This window comes from Ambystoma mexicanum, chromosome 3p (genome assembly GCF_040938575.1).
Source record: "Ambystoma mexicanum isolate Mex_15411 chromosome 3p, UKY_AmexF1_1, whole genome shotgun sequence".
Taxonomy (NCBI): domain Eukaryota; kingdom Metazoa; phylum Chordata; class Amphibia; order Caudata; family Ambystomatidae; genus Ambystoma; species Ambystoma mexicanum.
Window position 1 is genome coordinate 222,985,444 of NC_090925.1, and position 23,848 is coordinate 223,009,291.

The 23,848-nt window shown below is 46.0% G+C and overlaps 1 protein-coding gene across 2 annotated transcripts in view; it reads right to left on the reverse strand.

The window, feature by feature from the left end:
- Nucleotides 1–23,295, reverse strand: part of LOC138580291 (pleckstrin homology domain-containing family G member 6-like) — a 365,164-nt gene extending 341,869 nt beyond the window's left edge. For both annotated transcript variants that reach the window (XM_069650705.1, XM_069650704.1), the window contains exon 1: nt 22,938–23,295. The gene's annotated coding sequence lies outside the window, so the exon portion shown is untranslated. The remainder of the gene's footprint in view (nt 1–22,937) is intronic.
- Nucleotides 23,296–23,848: the final 553 nt, after the last annotated feature.

Genomic DNA, 23,848 nt, shown 5'->3' on the forward strand with positions numbered 1-23,848 from the left:
GGTGAACTTGTATTACCACTTGTAGTCTTAATTGTGTGTAGTGGTCCCTAAGGGCACTGCACAGGATTCTGCCTAACAGTGGACAGCAACTTAATTGTTTAGGTTATGTTTTCTGCAGACAGGTCCCCATTTAGAGTGGCTTTCTGGGCTTCGTTCAGTGTTTGCAGGCCTATCTCCTCTAGTGTGTCTAATATGTCCCTCTGTGGTACCGTTGTTGCATGGCTGTACAGTTAGGAGTAGAACTGCGCAAATGCTTTGTTAATTTCTAGTTGCGATGTCTGGGATCCGCAAGTGGGGTCTTTAATTTCAGTGATCAGGAGCTTGGGGTGTTCTTTTTTACATAGCCACGATAAATGTCTACTTGGCTTATCGACTTTGCGTGTGCTCTAATGGTCTTGGTTATGTAATCGAACTTTGCTAATCTGGCCCACACATTCTGGCAATCATTCCTAGCTGCTGAGAGTTTTTCCTCTGCCTCCCTTGTTTTAAGTGCAATGGTTTCAAGCTGTGTGATCCGCCTCTCTCCCACCTCTAGTTCATCCCTCAGGATTTTCCTGATATCCCCGGCACTGGCGATGGCTTCCCCTCTGATCACCACTTTTATTGCTTCCCATATTGTGTCCCATCCCTTTACACTCACCACATTAATGTCTAGATATTCCTGTATCTTGTCCCGGAGGCCCTCCCTGAAAGCACAATCTGTGAGGGCTTCTGTTGGCATTCGCCACATCGGTATAGGTGGTTTGGGCCCCCGTATTGTCCATTCCATAAGGAGTGGGGAGTGGCCCGATATTGTTCTTCCCAAGTAAGACACCGTCTCTACTTGTGGTAGGAGTTGTTTGTCTATTAGTAAGTAGTCAATTCTGTCAGGGTCTTGATCAAACTGAATAAAGGTGAGGTGTGCCATACTGGACGAAGAGGGTGCAAAATAATAATGGCTGGTGTGAAAGAGGAGTGCCCCGAATGAAGGGGCGGCAGGGGTTTATTGGTGGGTGTGCCTACACAACAATGGTTGGGGACAGTTACTGACCGAAAGGGGGAACTGCACAGTGTAGGCTGATGGGGGGGACTGCACACAGGATCATGGCAGGATGGCACACTACTGGCTGAAGGGTGTTCGCGCTCCCCCCTACTGCACGATGGTGGGCCTGCAGCATATTCACTCATGTTGGGGATCCTTAATACTTGCAGAAGATGGGTCTATACCACACTAACTGTTTGGGGTTCTAGATAGCACCATCCCAGCCAGGGTCAGACTGGGGCAGAACATTTTCTTGGCTACCAATGAAAAAGTGGCCCACAGTTGCAAGTGGCAATTCAGTCCTTTTGTGACAGACTGTTTGAGTACTACCCAAGGGGGAGGTTTTTGATCAAATGTGATGTAAATTGTGCATTTTAAAGAATATTAATTCAGTAACACTGGTCAAAACTACTTGCTGCATGGTGAAGTAACTTATCAAACTGGCCCACAATGGCCAGAAGTGGCCCACTTTGACCAACAAAAACTGTCCCACACCAGAATGATGCTTTTTTGGCATGGGCCTTGCCCTATATCCCTATAGGCCGGTCCGAGCCTGATCACATCTGAAACTGCACTGCATAATACTAGCAGACGACTGCGTGTTCCCTGCGAACTGCGGCGGGGCTGCCTGTGGGGCCTGCAGAGTAAAGATTGATATGCACTGCATGCAAGCGGCTTCTACAGTCTGCATTAACACAGCCCAACAATTCTTCATAATGGAGACACAAGACTGGCTAGTGTTTGAGCTGCATGAGACAGGTCCGTCCGCAGCATGCCAGAATGTGGTGCACAACCTCAATGCACCTCCAAAAAGGAGAATAATTTCCAACTACAGTACTATAATTCCAGGGAGGATGAAACACATTGGGATAAATAGACCCCAACGCCCCTGTTCTAAATTAAGGTACAATTGTGACCTATGTGAGCCCCCCAAAACATTGCGTTGATGCATGAAAGAATGCCCGCGTTTTGTACTACTCAAATGCATGTTTTTCCATTTTTTTATATCTTTGTTTTATGAAAAAATTATACATAGGTTTTAAATGGAGTGGAAGGAGGTGTTTGGGGAAGCACCGGGCAGGCCATTTTTCCTCCTCTTAAAGAAGGGACCCATCTTTCAGACGAAACAGAATGCGCCAGGCAGAGATTAGTTTCCCCATCATCTCGCGAGAAAACCGGCATCCGGGTCGGGTGTGAGGCCCTGCAGCTTTAAGGGGAGAGTGAGTATGTCCTGCTCGCTTTTCTCGTTATGTTACATGTGGAAAGGGTCGCAGATCGGGACCTCCCTGGGCTGCAGGCGAGTCAGTACTTGTTTTGGGAGGGTCCTCCGCCGATGCAGCTGCACATTCAGGTCCTTTGACTCACTGCTCTGTGCTTCATCAGTTCACAACACCGGGGCGCTGCCGTGCACAGTGTTTACTCAGAGGGCCGGTGCCACGCCCACCTCTGCTCTGCCTCCCTTCCACGGCTCAAAGTCCAGTTCTGCGGGCAATGAACTTGCGTCCAGAGCAGAGGGGTGGACTGTGAGCCTCCCATCACTGCACGTACCAACCAGTTTGCATTGCATAGAGCGATTGGCTAGCACCCTACAAATCCCACGCTGACCCAAATCTCCCGGAAACGCCCCGGATTAGATTGTGAAGGTAGTGGACACATGACATGCAGGCTGAAGGCTGCTCACCTTCGATCTTCTCTTCCTCTGCCCACTCACACTTGCCAGTCTGGAAAAAAAATACAGCACCAGCCAGAAGTGCACTTTGGCCTCTGTTTGAAGATACGTCTGCTCTTCTGCCCACCCCCAGTTTTTTGCTGCACCCCTTTTGATCTTGGCAAAGGGTAGATGCAGCAGTATTTCGGGTTGCCACCATACATGATTAAAAAAGTACACACATTCCAGTAAAAGCAACCCGAGGCAGATATCTAGTGCTGTGCCGCCTCGCAGACCTTGTCAGACAAACTGTATAAACAGAAGCCTTGTAGCTAGCTAGTCTTCCTTGAGGATACTGGGCGGTCTCTAGCCTTGGTACAGGTTGCCTTGCATATGCTGCACAGGAGTCTGGCACATAAACAATCAGACAGGTGCACTGCATTCTCCCATTTAGCCATGACCTACCAACCGCCACAAGGCATAGTGGTAGCTAGAATATCCAATTAGCTTATTTATTTATTTATTTATTGTTTATATAACTGAGACAAGACCCGTAGGAATCGGAGCACTGACAAGACAGATTTCGAAGAACATAAACCATCAAAGTGAAAGAGGGTGGAACGGACAGCAGGAGAGGAACATGAGGAGTTACTGGAATAGCAAGTTCTTCAAGCCACGCTTGAACCTGGTAAGAGAGCAGCAGGACCTCAGCTCAGGTGGAAGAGCATTCCAGCATTGCAACATAGGGGAAGGACCCTCGAGTCTTTCCCCTGTGGCCAGCCTCCCTGGGTCCCCTCCTCTCACCCACTTGTGAGGCAAAAAACCTTGGGTTCATCTTTGAGCCCCTCTCTCTATCTTTCTATCTACACCTCACGGACCTTGCCAAGAAGTCCAACTTTCAGCTCCACCTCCTTAGGGGCATTCTACATGTCCTCACCTTCCCCCCGAACCTTAACGTCTCCAGGGCCCTGGTTCTGTCTAGGATGGACTACTGTAACAGCCTCTTCCTCAAACAGCCTAAATCCTCCCTTCACCACCTTCAACTAATCCAGAATAAGACGGCAAGACTTATCCTTGGCCTTAAGTCCAGGGACCGCATCTCTCCAGCCCTAAAATCTCTCCTCTGGCTGCCGGTGACCGCAAGGATCAAATTCAATGCTCTAGCTGACTGTCTAGCTAGGAAAGATTTGACACAGCAAAGCAGCAGAGTGTGATAGCCTAGTGGCCAACCAGGTCGAAAGCTGCTGATAAATCCAGAAGCATTTAGACATCTGTTCCGCCTTTCTCAAAGTCCTGGAGAATGCTAGCCTTCAGATCTAACAGTGGTGACTCTGTTCCATGGGCATTGCGGGAAACGGATTGCCTCACACCCAGGATGTTATATTTGGATAAGAAATCCTACACCTGAATATGGGCTGCTTTATCCAGAATGATTAACAAAAACGGGGAGCTGGTGATATGCCTATAGTCGGAGGTGACATTAAGATCCAGTGAAGGTTTCTTAATCGGAGGCGATACCCATGCCGGCTAAGTCCACAATGGCATGATGCCTTCCCTGAATGAAACATGAATACATTTGGTAATCAGAGGAACACGCTGGTTTGCACATGCCTTAACAGTCGTGGTGGGACACACATCTCCCTTGCAATGAGTGGCTTTTAGTTGTTGAAGTATAACTGATAGTTACACTTCTGTAACCTGGCAGAACTCAAACATGGGGATGTTACAGTCCGCCCCAATCACTTCTGGACGTAACCGTGGTGTGATGCACGCAGCTCGTTTGTTAGCGATATCCTTCTGGATATTGTCACTATTGTTAGCCATAGCATCCTGGATGGACGTACACCAGCTTTTGTCTTTATTGACAACTAGTGCCAAAGGGCATGGATCTTCCAGTTATTGAAGAACTTTTAAAAGCTCTTTAGTATTAGATCTGGCGTGTTCGATCCTATGATTATGCATAATTTTCTTTGCTAGTATGATAGCCGTCTAATGTTTCTTGACTGCAAGAGTGTAGCGGGATCTATTTCCAGCTGTGTTGTCTTTTTACAAGTATTGAAGGCTTTGCATTTGAGGATCGCAAGATCATGGATTTCAGGAGAATACCAAACTTTGGAGTTCTTTTCCCAAACCAACCTAGTTTTCTCTGGAGCCACAGTGTCAGCTGCGTGGAGCATCATGTCCTGATCTATCTCCAGGGGCGCCTCCAAGGGCAGGCCAGGTGGGGCCACGTTCACCCTTATAAAAAAGCTGTCCCCGCCCCCACCAGCCCATTCAGTTATGTGTAATGGTTTTGGTGTGCCACCCCAAGATTTCTAGTTTGGCCACCCCTATGAAAAATGTGTGGGGGTGCCACTGTCTAACTCAGCCGGCTCCACCGCTGACTCACACTGGGCCAGATTGTGCAGTGTGTTTTAAAAAAAGGGGGTTAATACTTCAGTGGTAAGGCTCTGTCTATTTCTTGAATGGATACAGATCTTATCTGCTTTAATTTTATTTTTTTGCTGGCGTTTGTTCATTTCTGAAATCACAAAATGGGAAAATTAACTCCCCCGCTCCTCCACTTGGCTATTCATCCCGGTACATACTATGGCAGCAACAAATGGGTACACAACTAGGCAGCATGGACCATCATTGAAATTGGTCCTTTTGAAATGACTGCATACCAAGACAGCCAGGTAATAATGTAATGCTTAATTCCAGCCCCAATGGGTTCATGTACATTGGATTGTTTGGAAAGTCCTGGTAGTTGTTCCTGTCCTGTGGTAACTACCAGATAACCATCCCCCTATGTATGCCACTTGACAAGATAGTTATTGCTCCACTGGCACAAGCAAAGGTGTGTAGTACTGTGTGAACCCATTCAACGGACCTACTGGATCCACCCTACCAGGAAGTTGATGGTACTTTGGTCTCACAGTTGATCCTAATGGTGGCAACGATAGAACTTTAAATGAGTCTGTCACTGGAGGCCTTCAAGTCAACACATTGAATGAGCAGGAAATCCACTTGGAGATTTTGTGTAGCATGAAGTGACCCTTCTCGAAATTACCTGACGCTACTCTCTGTGGAAAATAAGTGTTGTGGCAGCATGGGTTATAGGCATACATAACTTGCCAGTGAGCTAGGCGGATAAACCCTCAAACCAAGTAGCCTCAACTTGCAGAAGAGTGATTTCCACTGTCCAGGAAACCCAGCCTCGCAACGGGTCTCCAGGAGAGATGAGGTCTCCTAGAACTTGATTGGAGACCAGAGGCTGTCCCTCCCTCGTTTCCAAAGCTCTTGGAAGCCTCTGTAGAAGATTGTCATGAGGAGATGACAGGAGGAGTCCACCAAACCACTCAAGTGGACTCTAAACGGCGGGCTCACAGCACAGCATAACTAGATTGTGCTTGCAAGATCACTGACAATATTTCACACTGCTTGCTCTGGACAGATCTATGACACTGTATTGCTTCAACGGCATCCAACACCGCACAGCAAGGCCCCAGCATCTGCTTCCTTTCAGAGTCACAATAACCCAACAAGTCACCCTACCAAATCTATCTCTCAGGGCGCTGCCTGACTACTCTGAGATCCTAGTGTGGAGGAGGTCCCAAATAAAGCCTGCACTCCATGCCTCCCATTTTGAAGTACCAGGAACGTTTACACCAAAATATGAAAATATGTGACGTATGATGAGCAGATAAATCAGCAGAGAGCCGCTGCTGGGCTCTTCACAGTACCTATTGAGAGAGCAATACCTATTGAAGTACCGATACCAATAAAACCATGGACAGTAAGGTATCCATTAAGGAAACCTTACTAGCAAATGTGACGAAATGAAGATTACCCAAGTACAGTCCCGGAAGAAATCAAAAAGGTCTTAATGAAGATGAATGGTGACGTCATGAGGACCCGGACTGCGTACAAGTAGAAGAAATGACAACCCGAGAATGACACTCGGAGATGAAACGCCATGAATAAGGATATTGTGAACCTAAAAGGGGAGAACGATGTTGAAATACAAATAAGCTTAAGCTATAAACAGGATGAAGATATTCAACCAGCTAACACCTGTACATATTCTTGGAACCACAAGAAAGCTAAGAAAACAATGTGGCTTGCAATGCTAAGTAGAAGAATAGTGCAGCAAGTGCCATTATACATAATCTACCTCAAAACGAAGCACAGTATTTTAAGTGTTATTGCACTTTGCAAACAAAGCAGAATCAACCCAGGTTACTAAAGGCCAAATGAGCAGAGATTCATATTCTAGCAAAACGAGAAGAGACGGCTGAATCGAAACTCGACAGATGCAACTTGTGCCAGGAGAGCCAAGGTCATACCAATGGAAGGAATGAACAGTAGCTACATATAATTGAAACTTAAGGACAGAATATCCTGTCTCTGAAAGGTCACGATAAGGAGGCGTAAGCAGGTGGCAAGCTGAATAAGAATCAAATGCACATATAGAGAGAACCTAGACGAATTCATGGTGTGGGAAGCACGTGACCAGCCGAGCGAGGAGAAGCACGGGTTCACACCTACGCTTGGCATCCGCCCAGGCAGAGATATCAGAACTTTTCCAGACAGAAGATGCAGTTTCGAGGCCAATCACAGTAAAATAATTGACACATAGTTGCTGAAGCAATGATTGATTGTAACCTTAATTGGAAAAAAAGGCCGGGTAACTAGGGGGCACCCTGCACCTGGCTGACCATTCTGTGTGCTGCTAAGCAAAGTGCCAACCCAATCACAATGTACCAAATAATCTAGGGTCCTATAGTTAGTAGAACCAATGGGACATCGTCCTTTTAGTGACGTCTACAGTAGTCATCTTTGAAGAAAGGGCTTAGACGGCCACCTGACAGTGTTTACCCAATCCCCTCACTCCGTTACCATATATAGATATAGTACCTATATTAAAGTTACCTTTTCCTAATCAATAGAATTGCATATTAACTTTTGAGTGTTATTCGTCAATCATGACGAGCTTTCAATATAAATGCTCTGCTTTTTATGAAGTTCATTGGAGTTGAAGCGAGAAGGAGGATCGCATCACTTCTGATTTCCATGACTCCCTGTTTTTTGTACTTGTCATTAAACAGACTCCCTTTGCCAAACCATTGAGTTGTCCTTATTGATTGGTGTTGGAGTAATAAATATGCACCCCCATCCATCTCAAGGGTGCAGCTATCTCGTCTTAAAGTACTTCGGAGCAAACCTCGGCTCTATGGACCGGCTGTGGGTCTCCGGAGTACACTAAACTGACACTTGCGTTCAAAACAGCAAAAGCTTGGAGGTTCCGGGTCAAATCTCGTTCCCCCACAGGTGGCAGCTGAGTAGACTGAGTCCCGCCATTGCAATCTGGGATCTAGCACACACAATCAATTCTCTAAGCGTACGCTCAAAAAGAGTCCAGTGCAAGCACACATTTCTTGAGCACTGCTCCTGATCACAAGATGAGTTACATGATACCCCTATGGGCAATCCAACCAAAATGGAGATCTAAAAGCAATGGGAAGCATGGAGTTTGGATTAGGGAAGAACAAAATGAGTCGCCATAATGTTTTAACCAATGGCTCCGGAATAAAGATATAGCCGGCCTGTGGGAGCTGGCAGAGGGAGAATGTCACAAAACCCTTTACAAGTACATATGGGGTCATGTAACAGCTTTGTGGCTTATTACGTAAGCCCAACAAGGAGGAAACAGTGTCAGCTGCTGGAGGTTACACCCCACTGGCTACAGCAGCTGTTCCTTCTGCCCACCTGACCATTCTGCCCCAAAGCGTGGCACCTGGCCGGAGAGCACCAACAGTGTACACTTCTAGTATGGTTGTGACCACATATGGAACACAGCAAAAGCCACGAGTGCTTAGCGAAGCGGCACAACCCCAAACTATGGATAGCAAGGTCACCATCTATGCACCCTTGATCCAGTGCAGGGTAGTCAGTAAGGTACATAGACATTTCACTGATTTTTCAAGGACTTTAATAAGCAGCAGTCAAGGTCTAGCTTACTTTGTGGCTTTCATTAAGTTTGATTGATTCTTGTTTTAGCAGGGATAATATGAAAGTGAAATAGGGTGACTAGATGTCCTAGTTTGTGGGAGGCCGGCACAGTTCTGGTTTTTACTGTATGTCCCAGTGCCAAACAAATTTCTGCGAAATAGTCAAATGTCCCAGTTTTAAGAAAAGGCTGGGACTGGGTAGGAGTGGGATGATGGAGCCTAGCGACTGTGATCGGAGCAGGTGGGGGAGCCCAGGGACTATACTTGGAGTAGGGTGCAGGGACAGCACGCGATAGTTCATATCCATTAGTACATACTGTCCATTTGGCATTTTTGGAGGGCCTGCCCACATTTTTCTCAGGGGGGGGCCAGGCCAACAAAGTTTGAAGACCAGTACTTTCCAGCTGCAGGAGTCGGGAAAGCCTGGTGGGAAGTAGAGGCAATGCAACAGAAGAACACATCCCTGATCACTGGCTGCGAATCATGTGTCTATACACAACACAGGAAAACAAGAGATCAAATACATGGTGGGGAGAAGATGGGATGGAATAGATCAAGTCCTCTATCCCCTGTCTCGAAAACTCTTTATTTTCATTCAAAACCCTGTCCATAGAAAACAGGGACTGTTTCTGACATGATTGCCACATCGATACACAGCCAGGCCTAGAATATCAAATCCGAAAGCTCTTTAGTGTTTAGTATGCTTAAAGTCAGTCCTAAATCTGCACACTTTATGTCCAGCGCAATCTCTGGAATTCCCCCACCCAAACCGCCACTCCTATTCCCACTACTGATTTTATAATCCTGGCAGCCACTGCCAGATTTTAGTCCAACCTTTATGGTCTTGCCCTTTCACATTTCTGAGTTTGGCTATTGGGTGGAGCTTCAGCACCACCTATAAGACGAAACTATTGCATTACAGATAAGGATAATAGCATAGGAAGAGGAACACAAAGCTTGTAGGTGTTTGGTTATTTGTGCACCCACTGACTGTGCCTGGCCATGCTAATCCCTATGGCCATTCCCACTCACAACACCTCCTGAATGGAACTCTTTGAACTTGCTTTAATCAAACCTTACCATCCAACTTTGCACTCAAAGTGCCTGCCAGTGTTTTTTCAAAGCAGTCTTCTGCGAGTTAATGGCTTAATTGGAGTTGTAAATGCGCTACTGGTGTAATAGGAATATTAACCAGGTCTGCCTTCAGCCACTCGATATATAAGTACTATGCCTGCCCTTCAAAGAAGTCATGTTAAAAACAAGCATTGGCAAATACAGCAATTTTGGCTTGTGTATAAGTAGTGGGCATTTGCCAGGCACTGCTATTGTATGCCTGTGTACTCGCACCAATTTGCAGCTGCTACCATCTCTAGCCAATTAATACCAGTACCACAGTGCCATCCCCATGCCTACACAAAAGCCCAAACTGTTGGCATTGACAATGCTAGTTTATTTTGAAAATCTGTTCACCCTAAATGGGGTGGAATAGTAAAAGGGGAAACAACGATTGGAAGGAGGGGAGGATACAAAGAAGAATGGGTACAATGAAAGGATACCTCATGTATTCCTGACATTTAGACAATGCTGACACACCCACCCATCATGCCGCATGTTCAGCCGTTGAGGTCCTTCTTCTTACGTTGGTTTTTACTTTGATAAACTGTCCAGATTGAATCACCCTAGGCACAGGACCTGTCCTGAAATGTTGCTTAGTTCCACAGAAGCTCTGCTCAAAAGCCAATCATAGGCAGGTTAGGAAACGGGCCGGAACAACACAGAGAACCGGCAAAATGTGTCTTGCCAGAGCACTGTTTGTTCCCACAACACAAATGCCCTGGGCTAGGATAGTACAGCAGTCCGCAAATTTGCTCTGGAGCCTGGACTTAGTATCTCTCAGCCACAAGCAGGCTTCAGAAGACTCCAGGCAAACAGGACTGAATGTTTAACTCATGAGCTCCATGCAAAAATAGTCCAAGCCTCACCGTGGGCAAGCTGTCCAAATGGGTATATAATTCTTGCTATTTACAGACATTTTCTGTTAGTGTGAGTATTAAGACAAAGGGGGGGGGGTGGAGTTGGAACAGAGCGCCTAATTTGCATTGCTTGTTCAGAAGGGTTTCATGCTAAATCACTATCAAAGATATTTAAAATGTATTAAGTGGTCATTTTATGCTCCCAAAATGTTCTTAGATTTTATGTAAATCTCCACGATTAGGTCCCTTGAAGAGATAGGGTGCTGCTTGACTTGGGCTAGGGCTTCACCCCTCCGGCCCTCACACATAACTCTCCCCTGACAGAAAGGGGTGTGTGGGGTTTCTCAGAATAATTGTTTTCCACTTCCAGCACTGATTAAAAGGATTAAGACCAGTGTTGTGGTGTTTCTAAGAGGCCTAACATGCCTGCAGTGGAGAGCAGAGATGGTTACAAATATGCGACTGATATCCTTTCCCACCTATTCCCTTCGGCTAATACTCAACCAGTTGTACCCAATTCAAACATGGACAAAGTGCTCTCCGCTGGCTTCCGTACCTAAGTAGCCTCCCATCCGCTACCTGCAGTTCAGAATAAAATCGGGCATGTATGCGCATTGACTCTGCATGCGGAGTGATGTGACGGGTCAGTTCCTATTGGACACACCCAGACTCAAATAGAAACCATCTAACACCCCCCTCTTTTCCACACCTGCATGCCTCTCATGTACCTCACATGCCCAAAAGGGACACCAAAACTACACTCAAAAACACACAAAACACACACCCATCGCTAATCACGGCACAAGACCAAACAGTAGTAAACAATAAACAACCAAGACACTGGACGCTACCCCTCCAGACACAACAAGGCCAGTGCACACAACAAACCACAGCCAGAAAGCTGCCATGCACAGAGGCCAGTTTCTCCTGGTTCTGCAAGCATCAACAGGAGAGCACATCTTCAATCCTATCCCTCTTCCCTCACTAACCCCCCCAACGCACATTGCCTACAGAGCCATGTGAGCGCCTGGAGACTGTGCAAATGGCAGTGGTGTCCGGTACAAATCATATATTTATTATTATTATTTGGTTGATTACAAACCTTTCATAATTCCAAAAACAGCATTTCACTTATCACCTTTCATCTTTAACATTTCCAATACATTTCAACCATTCTTATCCACTTCAGTATTTAGAATTTCATCTATAATTTTCATAGCTGCATAAATCAAACTCGGACTCTCCCCAATTAAAAACGTTCCCACCATTCTTTAGACGATAGAGTCTCTACTTCTTTAATGAAGTACTCCAAGTATCGAGTTCCCACCTCTGATAATTCTCCACAACCCAGCACCAGGTGATATGATTATTCAGTCATACAGTCTATTCCACAGAATCTCCATATTGGAGACATCAACGGGTGCTGTTTCCGGGCACGTACTACTTCTCTTGTTGGCAAGATGTTTGAGCGCAGTCTCATGAACATGTCAGAGTAGAGAGGGCATGGACATTTGGAAAGATACACTGGTAATTGATTCAAAGCCCTCTTTTCAAATGTTAGAACCAAAGCCAATTTGAATTTTGATCTTCTGTCCTGGGTGCCAATCCAATCCTGAAGTTCTTTTTTTTTAATGTTATCTACTGAAACATACACAAATTCCAAACAGCCCATGCATCCCATTTCCCATTTAACCAAAACCCAATCCGAAATTCCTTTATTTGGATTCCTCAAAATCTCAAACGGGATTAAGTGGTCGGCCATAATACATTTCCTAAAAAAAGAAATGGATTTCCCTAGTACAATGGATTCCATGGTTTGGAGTCTCAGCTTATTTCGAATCATAACCACCGGCATCATTTTTGGGAGCCTCAAAACACGCCTCCAAAACCACCCTTCTAGAATCCGCCATGTTTGCCAAGGCAGATTTGTCATAGCCTCGGCTCCATAAATTAACACTGGTACCACCTTCCGTTTACAAAGGTTTAGGATTGGGGTAGTTGTATATTTACCATAACGTTTATGTAAGACCACCCTTTGGGCAGCCAAACTCTTAACATTAGTTCTGAGGGTTAAATACCACCCTCGCTCTTTTATACTCCGATTGACACAAGGTCCCCAGGTATATGATTGAATCTACTCTCTCCTCCCAGTGTCCAGTAAAATCTCCCCTTTTGTTTTTTCCTCCCCTGTTGGGAACAGAATAAAGCATGTTTCTAATAGTTGGCCACTGGTTCTGGCCTATTGATGTAAGTGCACACACCAGGGACACAGCTCATCAGAAGAGGGTGCCTTGCAGATATAGGTCTTCTGAGGGGGTTCTGGGCACTGGCATGATACTTGTGGGGGAGAGACATATGGTCTGAGACAGGGGCAGATTTTATCACCTGTGTGTGAACTGCAAACACAAATGCTTTTTGTGTTAGGGAATATATTTTGTCCCTAATGCTAACTGTTAGTTTAATGGATGTGTAGCGATGTGGAAAGTGCATCGCAGAGTGCATGTTATATATATATTCACAAAGGGGTGCACTGTGGGATTGCCCCCCTCTATGGCATCTTTCCTATGCATCTGAAATGCCCCCTCTCAAACAGTTGGGCCCAGAAAGGAAATGATAATACACAGCATGTATTTTTCAGTACATTTTTCACATCTGAGGTAGAACTTAAAAAAACTGTTTAAGGTTACTGGCTCTGGCAGATACACACAGCTGCCAATGTAGGTGGGGGGCTGGCTCCAGGTCTCCATGCACGTGCCACGTATGTCTGTCAGAGTACCGGGTTCACGGCTGACACTCCTAAATGCAAATTCAGAACCCAGTGAGCAGGGTATGATGGCCGTGGGACAAGTAAATGTCACATAGTATACGCAAAATGTGAACACAACGTGGTTAAAAGTGGCGATTCTCGAGAGAGTTCGTATTATTGCAGACAGGGCATGCGAGCGCCCACCGCCGCATGCTTAATGTAGGCTCAAGTGGAGCAATGGCCTGGATGAGGGCTCAGGGCCAATTTACACTCTTGAGCCTTCCTCCCTGGTGGTAAGTTATTGTGGCCTTTTGTTCTAATGTGAAAGCAGCGTACAGCAACAGTCCCACACCGGACGACCATGAAAATAAACTACAAACACGGTCTACAAGGAAATACAAAAAAGGACATGGGCAAAATTGATCAATTTCATCCCACAGGAAAATTAGAGAATTCCAGGCAAAATTCCCAATTTCACCTGCGGCGTGGATTTCACAGTTTTTGACCTTTTCCTTACCAAAAATGCATCTTTAAAGATTTTGTTTTGTGAAAACAGAACATTTGGCTGTTTTAACCCTTTTAAGTTTCGTTTTTTCCCAAAAAATGTGTTTCGGGCACCATTAAAACAGTGATTTTGGGGGGCAACAAAATGTACGCAAAAAATCAAGCCAAAGATGTGTCTTCCAGCTGGAGGAACGGTATTGTTGGTGAATTTTGACAATTCCGTTCGCCTGTAGTTATTTTGCCCACCCCTGCTGGTATGTAGCCCTCATCTGGGTGCCACACTCCAATCGGTGCCCCAGATACGATTTTCAGGCAGTTATATTTTACTTATTGTTAAAATTAGAAGGGAATTTTACTTAATACAAAAAGTTGTTAAAATGATTGAATGGAGCATCAAGAAGCGATAGCATTTGAAATGTTTAAACAAAAACTTCTCTATCCCAAATATAATCTATGCCGTCCTTGAATTCCGCTATTCTTGTACAATAATGCACAGCCATCTTAGGACCATGAAACACATCTGCAGAGGCCCTCAGTGTGATCTGCTCGTTGGATACCGATGGGCTGAACGCATCAACAGAGCAGCACAGGTGGCATCAAGTGGCAGATGCCTGGGGGTTATTAGTCCCCTCTTTTTTTCTTTTCTTGGCCATAAGTACAACGTACAGATATGCTGCTTATCGTGAGCGCTGCCTGTAATCATCACCCCAAGTAATTTTTTGCAATTATTGCATTTGGTTTGTGGCGAGGGGTGGATTTGTTTGTTTTTATAACACGCATGATCGCCAGCTGCTCCAAAGTCATTGATTTACTTTCCAGGGTTCTATAATGTGCTGCACACCAAAGCACCCACAGAAGGAAAGGGGTAAAAAGGTGGGAACAGGGAAAAACGGCTATTTGCATATTATTAAATGTATAAAGCCCTTTCACTGAAGCGCTGCACAACAAGAAGCGGCAGAAAATTCAGGGAATGGAAATATTATTGAAGTTCATGAAAATATAAAGGGACTACAAATCAGAGCTAAGCTGGGAAGGTCCGAGACGGGAATGGAAAAGATGGAATGATGGAGAAAATCTGACATCAAAAGGAGGAGAGTTCCTGAGATTTGGAGCCAGCAAAGAGAAAGAGCGGAAGCAGGGTTGGGCACATGGAGGCTTTGGAACAGACGGTAGTATGTGGGGTTAAATATAGCCCCTGAAGGCCAGAAATAAAGACGCTAGAGTCACTTGTGCATGCCCACCCGAAATACAGAGGCCAGCACAGAAATGAGGTCTGACACAAGGCCTATGGAACCAAAAACAGGCCTAAAATCTAAGGAAAGAAAGTGGGCCTGACTCCAAAAAGTGAAAAGATGTGCGCAACGCCTTTCAGGAAGGAAAAGAAAGACGTGGAGAGCTGCACTTACAAGAAATCAAGAAAGCACAGTGCACAGTATCTTCAATGGGATACCAGATAATGCTCCAGGCAGCTACAGTGAAACAGAGCATTTCATGTGTATTAGATAAAAGAATGTCATTTTCGTTTTTCCCTCCAACTTGATAATATGCGCAGCAAAATGCTCACTACACTTTTCAAAGTGTGGACATGGTTTCTGCCTATAACCAGCTCATCCACATGGACAATTTCAAAGCAACATGCATGTAGGTTGAAACTGTGAAAGCCTTATAAAATGTTGTGTAAAGTTACAATTATGTACGAGTTTACAGGTCAGGTGCTGCTGATCATTTCTCCTGATGTGAAACTAAACTCCAGGACCTCCCTCTGCTGTCCTGAAGACAGGCCTGCTTGTCATCATCCATCAGACCCTTCCTTAAAAATACAAGCAGAATACCTTTAAGTCAGGTCTGTTCTGGTCACAAGTCCCATAAAGAAAATCCATTAGTGGCTCTTGGGCTTTGAAGGGGGAGTTGAAACCTAAACACACACCAGGCTCTGCTTAGTCACATGTCTAAAGTGAAATGAAACTTTAAAAAAGGTGGGTAGCTAGTGAGAGAGACTTGCGAAACTGCAGCTTGATGAAAATGGGAGAAATACATTTTATTGCATAACATGGGCAGTGTACATGTTACTATGTTCATTCCATGCATTTATTAAAAGGGGGCAGTCACCCCCTTCTAATCATGCTAAAACGATTTGGGTGGGATAAACACAACTAAAGTTATTAATGAAAATGTGATTTGGGCCGTCCCGTGATTACAAGAGATGAGAAAGTTGGTAAAAGCTTGCCGGTAAGAATTCATATGATGACTGTAAATTAGCACATTTGTCCCTTATATGGTTCCTAAGTAAATGAAGAAAAATGGTATATCTGCATAGAAAGGGCATGTAGAGTTCAGACTAGTCTCATCTGATTATTAAAATATAGTTCTCAAAAATGTATTCATACATGTAAACATTTGAAAATGAAGGGTACTTGCCATGTTGAGATATTTTGAGTTCAACAACTTGACTGAGCTCATCTGTCAATGTGGGATGATGAAACTTTCTCCTCCCACAGCTAACCTAAAGCACTCCCCATCCCCTTGTCCTATCAGCACACAGGTGGAAGGGGGGTAGTGATAATCAACCAATCCCTTTTGCGAGAATCATGACAAATTTCTGATGTCATTTGCCCTCTAAATAAGTCAGTTTGCATGAGAGCTGGACTTCTTCCAAAAATTCCAAGAGGCAACCTGCTGCTAAAATCTGGCGAACACTGAGCTTCCTGATGCCCAGTTCAAGGCCTCTCCTGTAAGTAGAGCCACCTCAAGGCCATAGTCTGTGTAGGCCCTGTATTCTTCCAGTGTTGTGTTAGTTATCTCCCCATTGAAAATATCATGTTTGTTTGTGTATATCCCCATCCTATTTATCAAAGTAAATCAATTAATTCCCCTATTGAATGAACAGGATCTGTATTGTTGGCATTCAAAACCAATAATCTTTTCCCAGTGTGTTTTGAACCCGTATAGACAAAGAACTGCCAAAATAATTAATCCCAAGCCCTGTTCCACGTGTGTGAGCATGGTGTAAAAATGAAATTCGCCATTGATCCCCTTCATGTTAAATCAGAAGTGGAATGCCTAGTAGTGCCTGTGCATATGCAAGTTGCAAAACGAAATTGCCCCTGTGTACCCATTGTGCTCTGCACAACAAATGTCCCCTTGCTTTTCATTCTTTCTCACATTGAATCTGTGATTCCAACCCAAAACCGATTTTCCCACTCTGTTCTGAAAAAAAACCCAAATCCCTGTGTGTTATTATTAGGTGTAGCAACACACATTTTCCCATTGCTTTTCTGTCACCCATATTGATTCTGTGATTCAAACCCAAAACCGATTTGCCCATTCTGTTCTGACGAAAATGCCATAAGGCCCACCTGTTCTTGGTAGGTGTGACAAAACACATTTTCCCATTTGCATTTTCATTCTGTCACATTGCAGCTTTGCTTAATCTAAAAAAATGAGTTTCCCCATTGGGCTCTGACTAAAACCCTAAACCCCTACCTATGCTTTTTAGGTGTGGCAAAACAAATTTCCATTGCTTTTCTTTCTTTCATATTGTTTCTGTGATTAAGACCCCAAATCCAATTTTTCCATTGTGTTCCCACTCTCAGCCACTGCCTTCCATTCAGAGGAGTCAAGTCAAATTGATGTTTGGAGCGTGAGGGTTGCTGGGAGAAAAGCATAACCTTGTTTGAAATCACTGTGTCTGTTGAATTATTCTTTTCTTGTATTGGTTGGTGATTTAAAAGAAATTAATTCTGACAGCGTGTCTCTATGTTAGTGCCTTTTATGGAAGTCCTTTTGTTCTTGTTTTGCCACAACATTGGTGGATGATGTCATCTATTTGTGATACTTGGCTAAATAAATAAATAAATATATTCTTAATACACACCGGCCTGGTTCCTAGTCCATTTTGGCACCAGGTATTTGTTTGGGTTGTGTGTGATACGGGTTGGAGGCCTTACCAAACACATTCATAGTAGGGAAACAAGCTCCCTGACTTGGGTGTGACCATGTAATAAAATGCGACAAATCACTGGTTTCCGGGACAAAAGGACCTGGAGGGAACATGAAATGCCAGTACAGAAGAAAGGTAAGGAGGGGCAAGACCATATGTGCTTTTATAAACAATAGTAAGAAAGTGAAAGGATATGCAAAATAAGCCAGGACACAGAGAGAAGAGAAGGGGAGTCCGGTGTGCGGTGAGCGGAGACAAAGATTACGGATAGTAGAGTTGAAAAAATAGCATAGAGGAGCAAGACAGTGGGAGGGAAGACCGAGAAGAAGGGAGGAGCAGCAGTCTAGCAGAGAGAAAAGAAGGGTAAATAGCATTTTTGTTGCATGAAAAGTCAAGTATTGACGAGCCTTGCGGATATTGTAAAGCTGGAAGTGGCAAGACTTACCAATGGCGGACACATGAGGAGCAAAAGAAAGAGAGGTGTCAAAGATGATGCCTAGGTTACGAGCAGAATGAATGAAAAAGAGAAAAGAGTGGGGGAAGGAGATTGGAGGAGGGGGGATAGAGGAAGATGGGAATAAAAGTATTTCTGTTTTTTTTTAGCATTGAGATAAAAAAAAGTGATAATTCATCCAGGACTTGACCACTAGAAGACAGGATGATATAGTCGAGTAGAGAGAACCAGAAAATTAAGACAATGAAGCGAAGATATGGGAGTCATTGGTATACAAGTGGGATGACAACCTAAATGAGATCAGAGAGCACAGAGAAGTGACATAGAGGGAAAAGAGAAGAGGGCCAGGGACTGGGCCTTGAAGGACACCATGAAAAAGAGAATAGATTGGGGAAGATTATCCAGCCCAAGAGACAGAGAAGGAGCGGCCACCAAGATAGGAGGAAAACCTGTGTAGAACAGAAGCAGAGAAACTGAAAAAAGAGAGAGTACAGAGAAAAGAGAGATGGTCCACACTGTCGAAAACAGCTGATTGCTCACGTCTTATCTTCCTTGATCTAAGGTTAGAATGCCGAGAAGGGAGTTGGAAACACTAATAACCGCTTCCGTAGAATGATGGGGGCGGAAACCCAACTGGGAACGAGAAAGTAGAATCAAGATAAAGAGGACATTTGGGTATAGACCACATGTTCGGGTATCCTAGATAGGAAGGGAAAAAGAGAAATAGGACGATAAAGAGACGGCAAAAGAGTATCAAGGGGAGGTTTCTTTAAGATGGGAATAATAATTGCCTTCTTAAAGAAATAAGTAAAAATAGCAGAGGAGGGGGAGGAATTGATACACACAGTCATGCAGGAGAGAAGCAAAGGATGGATTTTGAGAACAAGTACAAATGGAATAGGATCTAAAGAGGATGCAGTTGGATAAACACGGGAAGAAAGCGAGCAGTATTCTGGATTCTGAGAGAGATGAGAAAGAGGAAAAGGAAGACACAGGCTGGCTAGCATGAAGGGGGTAGTAGACGGTGGAAAGAGAACAGCAAAGCTTAGTGACTGTCAGAAAAGAACATGTCAAAGTCTGACAGAGATAAAGCGAGGAGGGACAAGGGGGCGGGAGGAGAGAGAGGATTTGATTGAGGAGACGGAAATGACGACGTAGATGAGGAGCATATGGAAATATGCGATTAGAACAGTAGGATTTTTTGTCAGAACTAGCGAGGAATCATAGGAGTGCACAGAAGAAAGGTGAGAAAGGCTGAGTTACCTAAGCAAACCTTGGCCAAAACATCTTCCAGGGAAATGACAAAAAAAGGAAATCAAAAAAAGCGAAGGTCAATAAAAACAGAAGGAGAAGGAGGCTGGAGTCATTACTTCCGGTTGGGTGTGGAGGTTAGTGTCCGTAAGTAGCCCACCACGAGCCACGTTAAGATCATTCATTGAGAGGTTTAACGTCATAGCAGAGCCCTCACTGACTATTACATTCTTCCCCAACCTATATCAATTGAAATCCTTTACCCATCTTCACACACACTAGAAACACCATGTGCCCAGCTCCTGCGGACGTTACTATATTGTGTGAGCATGGAGAGAATGCATGGTATTTCGAAGTGTGTGAAAAGGGTGCTTTGCAATAGTAATCCCTGCAGGCCTTTGACCCAGTGGCGGAGCCAGGCTGGGGGTAGCCACCGTCTCCCCTGGCCCACCCCCCACCACGCCAATGCTTGCCCCCCTATGAAGCCCAGTGCGCCACCCAGCCTCCTGCTGGCGCCCTTCCCCCCCCCACCCAACGTCCACAGTCCCAGCACCAAAAGCTTCCCCACTACTGCTTCAGCGACCATTGCTATGGCTTTTGTTTACTATAATGATTATGTTCTGCAAGTCAGCAATTGCAGGAAGGTTTCTCGAGTCAACGGTCACAATATTTGAAATTTCATTTCTGGCAAACTTTCGGTCTAGAAATATGAAGACTCGGAATTCAGGTATGGTTTCTGTGCGTGGAAGCTTTTGGGAAGATTTGAAAGTAAAAATAATCGTAAACATGATTTTTGAAACTGTTTTCATGTTAGAATTTTGAACAAAAAAAACTTCAGATGTAAATCGTCGGGAAGATTAGGAAAACATTTAAAAAAATACTGAAATCCAACTTTCAGTTTGGCACTTTCAGTTTCTTAAAAACTTACTTCAGATTTCGAACTTTCAAACAGGAATACATGGGTAAACATTCCAGAAGGTGGTGCCTGTGATGACTGCTTTCATGTTTGAACTGCCATTGGATACAAATCACAGTTTTGTGTGTTCATAAAAATATACCTCTGCTCTCGTACCATATAAAGATGTTATTGTACAAAACCCACCGTTCCTTTACAGAAAATGCTTCTTAGAATATTGTTATAAGTGCTGTTGAGGTTGCAGTGAATATACTAGATACAAGGACAACCCTTTGTGTAGCAACGCAACAGCAATACCTCCAACAATCCTCCACACACAGCACCCCAAGCACCGCCCCTGAGGAGATCACCACTGGCCTCGTGTATGAAATCACAGAATAGTTTTGACTTGGCATATGACACCTATCAAGTTGTCTGTGGCATTGCACATATATTGCAGCACATGTGGCCTCCCCTATGACACTAAGGTAAAGCTACCAAGCGCCACTGCACCCATGATGTTTAAGCAGCCAGCGAGCAAGCATAGTGAGCACCCAAAACCAGAAGCTCTCACTGGCACAGTGCAACCACAGGCAAGAAGCAGCCACAGCACAGCAGCAAGTAAAGCCAGAACAGCCAAAACCAGGGACGCAATCCAGGAGGCACTTCCCCGGCATAAGGTAGCCATAGCCTGCCACAGCAAGCGACTCAGACATCTAGGAAAAGGCACACCGACCGACAACATCCAGGGAGCAAGAGCAGAGCAGAACTGATGAGGTACCCACTGGCAAAGGCACCCAAGGCCAGCAACACCCACAGACAAGAGATCCCTCCCAGCAGGCACAGCGAGGGAGAATCTGCATGCTAGAAGGAACCAGGAGCATGCATCCACAGTCAGGGAGTCCTGGGGAAGCATTCTCTGCCAACAGCACCCACAGAGGGCAGGTAGCACCCACTGCTAGGGAGAAATCACAGCTACTGAGTGAACAGGAAGCCCCCACGGGCAAAGGAACCCAAACCAGCACCACACACAGACACGAGCTCCCCGCAGGCACAGGAGAATCTGCATGCTAGAAGGAACCCGGAGCATGTTCCAGAGTCAGGGAGGCCAGAGGAAGCATTCTTGGCAAAAGCACACAGAGCAGGTCTTAGGCCAGTAGCACCCACAGCCAGGGGGCAATCAGAACTACTGAGTACCTAGGAAGCACCCACGGACAAAGGCACACACATGCAAGAGCTCCCTCACAGCAGGCACAGCGAGGGAGAATCTGCATGGTGGAAGGAACCAGGAGCATTCAACCACAGTCAGGGAGTCCCGGGGAAGCATTCTCTGCTGACAGCACCCCGAGAGGGTCCTAAGCCAGTAGCACCCACAGTCAGGCAGCATCACAGCTACTGAGGAAGCACCCACGGGGAAAAGGCCCACACAGACAAGAGCTCCCTCCCAGCAGTCACAACGAGGGAGAATCATCATGCTAGAAGGAACCAGGAGTATGCATTTACAGTCGGGGAGTCCTGATGAAGCATTCTCTGCCAAAATAACCCACAGAGGGCCTTAACTAAGTAGCACCCACAGCCAGGGAGCAGTCACAGCTACTGAGTACCTAGGAAGCACCCGGGGAGAAAGGCACCCAAAACCAGCACCACATACATACAGGAGCTCCCAGCAGGTACAGCGAGGGAGAATCTGCATGCTAGAAGGAACCAGGAGCATGCATCCACAGTCAGGGAGTCCTGCGAAGGCATTCTCTGCCAACAGCACCCAGAGAGGGTCCTAGGCCAGTAGCACCCACTGCCAGGGAGAAATCACAGCTGAGTGCCTTGGAAGCACCGGCAAAAAAAGCACACACAGACAAGAGCTCCCAGCAGGTACAGCGAGGGAGAATCTGCGTGCTAGAAGGAACCAGGAGCATGCATCCACAGTCGGGGGGTCCTGGGGAAGTATTCTCTGCTGACAGCACCCCGAGAGGGTCCTAAGCCAGTAGCACCCACAACCAGGACACAGAAGCACCTGAATTCAGGGCGAAACGAACTTATGTAAAATGTGATAAACCAAGAGTGCCCCCATAGCCAAGAGCCCCCGCTGCCAGGAGAACCCAGGGCCACAGAGCACATGGGTTCCTGGTACCGTTCTGGGCCATTACGGATTTTACCCCGAACTTTTTTCCCCCCGTTGAATTTGTGTAAAACAAAACTACAAGTTGCGGAATCCAATGAAACAACCAGGACTACATGAGAAATTGATGTGTAAGAGGACACATTGCCAGGTCTGCGAATGGCCAGATACTGGCGACCTCCCAGTCAAGAGGGCCGAGGGCGCAGGGAAGGGATGAGGACGCAGAAACACCCCGCACCCACAGCCGGTATCACTCTCCTTTCGCCATGGGTGTAGCACAGGCGGTTTCCATTTCCCTGTAACGCGGTGTTATGAAAACAGTTGAAAGTCCCACAGAACCGGTAGCAGGTAACTAGGCGGAGTCAGCGACAGCTGTGCTTGACCTATAATGCTCACCTCAGCTTCCCCCTCTGCACGCTTCCCGGGATGTTGAGGAGGGGCTGGTCACGACCCCTAATCACTGGCCTTCGTCAAGGTGATCAAAGGCCGGTGTCCTGCACTGGGCGCCGAGGCTGGTGCTGAGTACGGAAGCCCCTGCTCCCCGGTGCTGTTTCAGGACGCAGACGCGACGCCTAGTCACCCCTGTGCTGCGTCCCTGCGCCGAGGCTATTTCGGGACTGCAGTGTTAGGTCCTGGGTCTCCCTGTGCTGTGTCCTGGCTCAGTGGCCGCTTGCCCCAGTCTTTGTACACCTCTGTCTAAGTTTGTTTGATCTGCTGGAGGCTCTCCTGTCACAGCGCTCCCTCCCATCACCGGTGACAGGTGGGGAGGGAGGGCGTTCACCACACAGGGAGGAGGCAGCGACAGGAGAGCTCTGGGGAGGTGCAGAACACGTCTGTCAGCGCAGGTGGGCGGACAGTGCAGAGGTTGTGTATCATAGTATGAGGCAGGGTGGTATGGTGTGTGCTCCAATAGAAGTCGAATGGACTGGATGGGACGAGGAAGAACGGCACGGAGACTGTGGCCTGGAAGGAGTGACGTGTGGAAACTCTTCCGAAGAAAACAGTATAGAAAACGTAAGAGAATGAGCAGGGTGAGGTCTGAGTCTGACTTTAGAAAGGTGCAGGGCGTGGAACTTTGATGAGCAAGGGCAGGGTTGTGTCTGTTCTTTGTGGAGTGAGAACACCAGACACTGTGGATTATCTGTGGGAGTAAGAGTATGTTTTGAGAGAGAAGAGCAGAGGAGTATGGCTGTCATAAGGTGTGGTGAGGCCGGGGGCATAACATTTGGTGAGGCCCCCATACCATTTTTTGCACTGGGCCAGCAGCGGGGCCGCCGCAAACAGGAGATGCGAGAAATCTCCCCTTG